Source organism: Phyllobates terribilis, unplaced genomic scaffold (genome assembly GCF_046119375.1).
Source record: "Phyllobates terribilis strain yellow unplaced genomic scaffold, ASM4611937v1 Scaffold_121__1_contigs__length_5197421, whole genome shotgun sequence".
Lineage (NCBI taxonomy): Eukaryota > Metazoa > Chordata > Amphibia > Anura > Dendrobatidae > Phyllobates > Phyllobates terribilis.
Genome location: NW_027362881.1, coordinates 4,867,591 through 4,874,447, shown reverse-complemented (window position 1 = coordinate 4,874,447; position 6,857 = coordinate 4,867,591).

Sequence of the window (6,857 nt, the reverse complement as noted above, 5' to 3'; positions counted from 1 at the left end):
TTCCAAGGGGCATTTAAACTGTCTTGTTAAGCAACTGTGACCTGAACGTCTCTTCCAAGGGGCATTTAAATCTTCTTGGTAATCTACTGCGACCTGCACGTCTCTTCCAAGGGGCATTTAAATCTTCTTGGTAATCTACTGCGACCTGCACGTCTCTTCCAAGGGCCATTTAAACCATCTTGTTAAGCTACTGCGACCTGCATGTCTCTTTCAAGGGGCATTTAAAATGCTTTGTTAAGCTACTGCGACCTGCCCGTCTCTTCCAAGGGGCATTTAAACCGTCTTGTTAAGCTACTGTGACCTGCGCTTCTCTAATAAGGGGCATTTAAACCGTCTTGTTAAGCTTCTGCGACCTACACGTCTCTTCCAAGGGGCATTTAAACCGTGTTTTTAAGCTACTGCGACCTGCACGTCTCTTCCAAGGGGCATTTAAACTGTCTTGTCAAGCTACTGCGACCTGCACGTCTTTTCCAACGGGCATTTAAACTGTCTTGTTAAGCTACTGCGACCTCCACCGCTCTTCTAAGTGGCATTTAAACCATCTTGTTAAGCTACTGTGACCTGCACGTCTCTTCCAAGCGGCATTTAAACTGTCTTGTTAAGCTACTGCGACCTGCACGTCTCTTCCAAGTGGCATTTAAAACGCTTTGTTAAGCTACTGAGACCTGCATGTCTCTTCCAAGGGGCATTTAAGCCGTCTTGTTAAGCTACTGCGACCTGCATGTCTCTTCCAAAGGGCATTTATGCAATCTTGTTTAGCTGCTGCGACCTGCATGTCTCTTCCAAGGGGCATTTAAACCGTCTTGTTAAGCTACTGCGACCTGCACGTCTCTTTCAAGGGGCGTTTAAACTGTCTTGTTAAGCTACTGCGACTTCCACCGCCCTTCCAAGGGGCATTTAAACCGACTTGTTAAGCTACTGCGACCTGCACGTCTCTTCCAAGTGGCATTTAAACCTTCTTGTTAAGCTACTGCGACCTGCAAGTCTCTTCCAAGGCTCACTTAAACCGTCTTTTTAAGCTACTGCGACTTGAACGTCTCTTCCAAGGGGCATTTAAACCGTCTTGTTAAGCTACTGTAACCTCCACCACTTTTCCAAGGGGCATCTAAACCGTCTTGTTAAGCTACTGCGACCTGCTCGTCTCTTCCAAGGGGCATTTAAGCTGTCTTGTTAAGCTACTGCGACATGCAAGTCTCTTCCAAGGCTTATTTAAACTGTCTTTTTTAGCAACTGCTACTTGAACGTCTCTTCCAAGGGGCATTTAAACTGTCTTGTTAAGCTACTGCGACATCCACTGCACTTCCAAGGGGCATTTAAACAGTCTTGTGAAGCTACTGCGAACTGCACGTCTCTTTCAAGGCGCATTTAAACTGTCTTGTTAAGCTACTGCGACCTGCACGTCTCTTCTAAGGGGCATTTAAACCGTCTTGTTAAGCTACTGCGACTTGCACATCTCTTCCAAGGGGCATTTAAACCGTCTTGTTAAGCTACTGCGACCTGCAGGTCTCCTTCAAGGGGCATTTAAAATGCTTTGATAAGCTACTGCGACCTGCACGTCTCTTCCAAGGGGCATTTAAACCGTCTTGTTAAGCTACTGCGACCTGCACATCTCTTCCAAGGGGCATGTAAACCGTCTTGTTAAGCTACTGCGACCTCCACCGCATTTCCAAGGGGCATTTAAACAGTCTTGTGAAGCTACTGCGACCTGCACGTCTCTTTCAAGGGGCATTTAAACAGTCTTGTTAAGCTACTGCGACCTCCACCGCTCTTCCAAGGGGCATTTAAACCGTCTTGTTAAGCTACTGCGAACTGCACGTCTCTTCCAAGTGGCATTTAAACCATCTTGATAAGCTACTGCGACCTGCACGTCTCTTCCACGGGGCTTTTAAACTGCCTTGTTAAGCTACTGCGACCTCCACCTCTCTTCCAAGGGCGTTTAAACCGTCTTATTAAGCTACTGCGACCTGCACATCTCTTCAAAGGGGCATTTAAACCGTGTTATTAAGCTACTGCGACCTGTACGTCTCTTCCAAGGGGCATTTAAACTGTCTTGTTAAGCTACTGTGACCTCCACCGCTCTTCCAAGGGTCATTTAAACTGTCTTGTTAAACTACTGCGACCTGCACGTCTCTTCCAAGGGGCATTTAAATCGTCTTGGTAAGCTACTGCGACCTGCAAGCCTCTTCCAAGGGGCATTTAAACCGTCATGTTAAGCTACTGCGACCTGCACGTCTCTTCCAAGGGGCATTTAAACTGTCTTGTTAAGCTACTGCGACCACCACCGCTCTTCCAAGGGTCATTTAAACTGTCTTTTTAAGCTACTGCGACCTGCACGTCTCTTCCAAGGGACATTTAAATCGTCTTGGTAAGCTACTGCGACCTGCAAGCCTCATCCAAGGGGCATTTAAAAAGTCATGTTAAGCTACTGCGACCTGTACATCTCTTCAAAAGGGCATTTAAACTGTCTTATTAAGCTACTGCGACCTGCACGTCTCTTCCAAGGGCCATTTAAACCATCTTGTTAAGCTACTGCGACCTGCACGTCTCTTCCAAGGGGCATTTAAACTGTCTTGTTAAGCAACTGTGACCTGAACGTCTCTTCCAAGGGGCATTTAAATCTTCTTGGTAATCTACTGCGACCTGCACGTCTCTTCCAAGGGGCATTTAAATATTCTTGGTAATCTACTGCGACCTGCACGTCTCTTCCAAGGGGCATTTAAACCATCTTGTTAAGCTACTGCGACCTGCATGTCTCTTTCAAGGGGCATTTAAAATGCTTTGTTAAGCTACTGCGACCTGCCCGTCTCTTCCAAGGGGCATTTAAACCGTCTTGTTAAGCTACTGTGACCTGCGCGTCTCTAATAAGGGGCATTTAAACCGTCTTGTTAAGCTTCTGCGACCTGCATGTCTCTTCCAAGGGGCATTTAAACCGTCTTGCTAAGCTACTGCGACCTCCACCGCACTTCCAAGGGGCATTTAAACTGTCTTGTTAAGCTACTGCGACCTCCACCGCTCTTCCAAGGGGCATTTATACCGTCTTGTTAAGCTACTGCGAACTGCACGTCTCTTCCAAGTGGCATTTAAACCGTCTTGATAAGCTACTGCGACCTGCACGTCTCTTCCATGGGGCTTTTAAACTGTCTTGTTAAGCTACTGCGATCTCCACCTCTCTTCCAAGGGCATTTAAACCGTCTTATTAAGCTACTGCGACCTGCACATCTCTTCCAAGGGGCATTCAAACCGTCTTATTAAGCTACTGCGACCTGCACGTCTCTTCCAAGGGGCATTTAAACTGTCTTGTTAGGCTACTGCGACCTGCACGTCTCTTCCAATGGGCATTTAAATCGTCTTGGTAAGCTACTGCGACCTGCAATCCTCTTCCAAGGGGTATTTAAACAGTCATGTTAAGATACTGCGACCTGCACGTCTTTCCACGGGCTATTTAAACTGTCTGGTTAAGCTACTGCGACCTGCACGTCTCTTCCAAGGGGCATTTAAACTGTCTTGTTAAGCTACTGCGACCTCCACCGCTCTTCCAAGTGGCATTTAAACCATCTTGTTAAGCTACTGTGACCTGCACATCTCTTCCAAGAGGCATTTAAACTGTCTTGTTAAGCTACTGCGACCTGCACGTCTCTTCTAAGGGGCATTTAAACCGTCTTGTTAAGCTACTGCGACTTGCACGTCTCTTCCAAGTGGCATTTAAATCGTCTTGTTAAGCTACTGCGACCTGCAATCCTCTTCCAAGGGGTATTTAAACCGTCATGTTAAGATACTGCGACCTGCACGTCTTTCCAAGGGGCATTTAAACTGTCTGGTTAAGCTACTACGACCTGCACGTCTCTTCCAAGGGGCATTTAAACTGTCTTGTTAAGCTACTGCGACCTCCACCTCTCTTCCAAGGGGCATTTAAACTGTCTTGTTAAGCTACTGCGACCTGCTCGTCTCTTCCAAGGGGCATTTAAACCGTCTTGTTAAGCTACTGCGACCTGCACGTCTCTTTCAAGGGGCATCTAAACTGTCTTGTTAAGCTACTGCGACCTCAACCGCTCTTCCAAGGGGCATTCAAACCGTCTTGTTAAGCTACTGCGACCTGCACGTCTCTTCCAATGGGCATTTAAATCGCCTTGGTAAGCTACTGCGACCTGCAATCCTCTTCCAAGGGGTATTTAAACCGTCATGTTAAGATACTGCGACCTGCACGTCTTTCCAAGGGGCATTTAAACTGTCTGGTTAAGCTACTGCGACCTGCACGTCTCTTCCAAGGGGCATTTAAACTGTCTTGTTAAGCTACTGCGACCTCCACCGCTCTTCCAAGTGGCATTTAAACCATATTGTTAAGCTACTGAGACCTGCAGGTCTCTTCCAAGGGGCATTTAAGCTGTCTTGTTAAGCTACTGCGACCTGCATTTCTCTTCTAAGGGGCATTTAAACCGTCTTGTTAAGCTACTGCGACCTGCACGTCTCTTCCAAGTGGCATTTAAAACGATTTGTTAAGCTACTGCGACCTGCACGTCTCTTCCAAGGGGCATTTAAACCGTCTTTTTAAGCTACTGCGACCTGCACGTCTCTTCCAAGGGGCATTTAAACTGTCTTGTTAAGCTACTGCGACCTGCACGTCTCTTCCAAGGGGCATTTAAACTGTCTTGCTAAGCTACTGCGACCTGCACGTCTCTTCCAAGTGGCCTTTAAAACGCTTTGTTAAGCTACTGCGACCTGCATGTCTCTTCCAAGGGGCATTTAAGCCGTCTTGTTAAGCTACTGCGACCTGCATGTCTCTTCCAAGGGGCATTTATGCAATCTTGTTTAGTTGCTGCGACCTGCATGTCTCTTCCAAGGGGCATTTAAACCGTCTTGTTAAGCTACTGCGACCTGCACGTCTCTTTCAAGGGGCGTTTAAACTGTCTTGTTAAGCTACTGCGACCTCCACCGCCCTTCCAAGGGGCATTTAAACCGACTTGTTAAGCTACTGCGACCTGCACGTCTCTTCCAAGTGGCATTTAAACCTTCTTGTTAAGCTACTGCGACCTGCAAGTCTCTTCCAAGGCTTATTTAAACCGTCTTTTTAAGCTACTGCGACTTGAACGTCTCTTCCAAGGGGCATTTAAACCGTCTTGTTAAGCTACTGTAACCTCCACCACTTTTCCAAGGGGCATCTAAACCGTCTTGTTAAGCTACTGCAACCTGCACTTCTCTTTCAAGGGGCATTTAAACCGTCTTGTTAAGCTACTGCGACAGGCACGTCTCTTCCAAGGGGCATTTAAACCGTCTTGTTAAGCTGCTGCGACCTGCATGTCTCTTCCAAGGGGCATTTAAAACGTCTTGTTAAGCTACTGCGACCGGCACGTCTCTTCCAAGGGGCATTTAAACCGTCTTGTTAAGCTGCTGCGACCTGCATGTCTCTTCCAAGGGGCATTTAAACCATCTTGTTAAGCTACTTCAACCTCCACCGCACTTCCAAGGGGCATTTAAACCGTCTTGTTAAGCTACTGCGACCTGCACGTCTCTTTCAAGGGGCATCTAAACTGTCTTGTTAAGCTACTGCGACCTGCACGTCTCTTCCAAGTGGCATTTAAACCATCTTGATAAGCTACTGCGACCTGCACGTCTCTTCCACGGGGCTTTTAAACTGTCTGGTTAAGCTACTGCGACCTCCACCTCTCTTCCAAGGGCGTTTAAACCGTCTTATTAAGCTACTGCAACCTGCACATCTCTTCAAAGGGGCATTTAAACCGTGTTATTAAGCTACTGCGACCTGCACGTCTCTTCCAAGGGGCATTTAAACCTTCTTGTTAAGCTACTGTGACCTCCACCGCTCTTCCAAGGGTCATTTAAACTGTCTTGTTAAGCTACTGCGACCTGCATGTCTCTTCCAAGGGGCATTTAAATCGTCTTGGTAAGCTACTGCGACCTGCAAGCCTCTTCCAAGGGGCATTTAAACCGTCATGTTAAGCTATTGCGACCTGCACGTCTCTTCCAAGGGGCATTTAAACTGTCTTGTTAAGCTACTGCGACCTCCACCGCTCTTCAAAGGGTCATTTAAACTGTCTTGTTAAGCTACTGCGACCTGCACGTCTCTTCCCAGGGGCATTTAAATCGTCTTGGTAAGCTTCTGCGACCTGCAAGCCTCATCCAAGGGGCATTTAAACCGTCATGTTAAGCTACTGCGACCTGCACATCTCTTCAAAAGGGCATTTAAACAGTCTTATTAAGCTACTGCGACCTGCACGTCTCTTCCAAGGGGCATTTAAACCATCTTGTTAAGCTACTGCGACCTGCACGTCTCTTCCAAGGGGCATTTAAACTGTCTTGTTAAGCAACTGTGACCTGAACGTCTCTTCCAAGGGGCATTTAAATCTTCTTGGTAATCTACTGCGACCTGCACGTCTCTTCCAAGGGGCATTTAAACCTTCTTGGTAATCTACTGCGTCCTGCACGTCTCTTCCAAGGGGCATTTAAACTGTCTTGTTAATCTACTGCGTCCTGCACGTCTCTTCCAAGGGGCATTTAAACTGTCTTGTTAAGCTACTGCGACCTGCATTTCTCTTCCAAGGGGCATTTAAACCGTCTTCTTAAGCTACTGTAACCTCCACCACTTTTCCAAGCGGCATTTAAACCGTCTTGTTAAGCTACTGCGACCTGCATGTCTCTTTCAAGGGGCATTTAAAATGCTTTGTTAAGCTACTGCGACCTCCACGTCTCTTCCAAGGGGCATTTAAACCGTATTGTTAAGCTACTGTGACCTGCACGTCTCTTCTAAGGGGCATTTAAACCGTCTTGTTAAGCTTCTGCGACCTGCATGTCTCTTCCAAGGGGCATTTAAACCGTCTTGTTAAGCTACAGCGACCTCCACCGCA